The following is a 710-nucleotide window of genomic DNA, read 5'->3' as shown; positions in this document are numbered from 1 at the left end:
CCTGCCACGGGCAACCTCCTCATTTCACAGCTACGCCGCTGCTACTCGTTAAAGGTGCTAAATCCAACCTGTCTAATTCACACAGGACCTGCCGGGAAGGATTTACTCATTCCCTCTGAGCAGCGACTCACCAAGCATCCCCCTGCTCCTCTCCTGGACCGGCAGCGCCGTGAGCCGACACCGCCCCGGCAACATCCCGCAGCTGGAAGGAAACCAAAGCGGCCCTCGGCCAGAGCCCCGGAGGGAAACAACCCGCTCGTGTCTTTGCGGCCACCTCTGCACGTGGGCTTTACTATCCAGGGGCGAGGGGACCGGGAGCGTCGATCCTGTTCAACTCATGGTTCTCCTACAACCTCTTCCCATTTCACGCAGCACCTCTGTGGAAATGGGATCCCACCTCTAGATCTGTGGTTCCCAAAGCATTTGCACCAACAGCTCGGCGTCAACGCTCATTTTTTAAACTATCTAGCATGTCTCTACCTGATACTTATTAACTGAAACCATAGTTTAACGTACAAACTTCCTGCTCTGGGTCACCCCGGGATAACGAAGAGCCCGTTGTCCACGGGGATTTTCAGAGATGTGCTGCAACGGGGTCCCAACCCCGACCGGGGCAGGAGCGATGGGGGCTTCCCTTCCTCAGCAAGGGCCCACCCCGAAGTTGGGGGCTTTTTAAAAGCACCGCCGGGTCCCCTGAGCCAGCACCCCTG

Source organism: Eurypyga helias, unplaced genomic scaffold, assembly GCF_000690775.1.
Source record: "Eurypyga helias isolate BGI_N326 unplaced genomic scaffold, ASM69077v1 scaffold17225, whole genome shotgun sequence".
In the NCBI taxonomy this organism is placed as follows: Eukaryota; Metazoa; Chordata; class Aves; order Eurypygiformes; family Eurypygidae; genus Eurypyga; species Eurypyga helias.
This window is presented reverse-complemented; position numbering follows the sequence as displayed.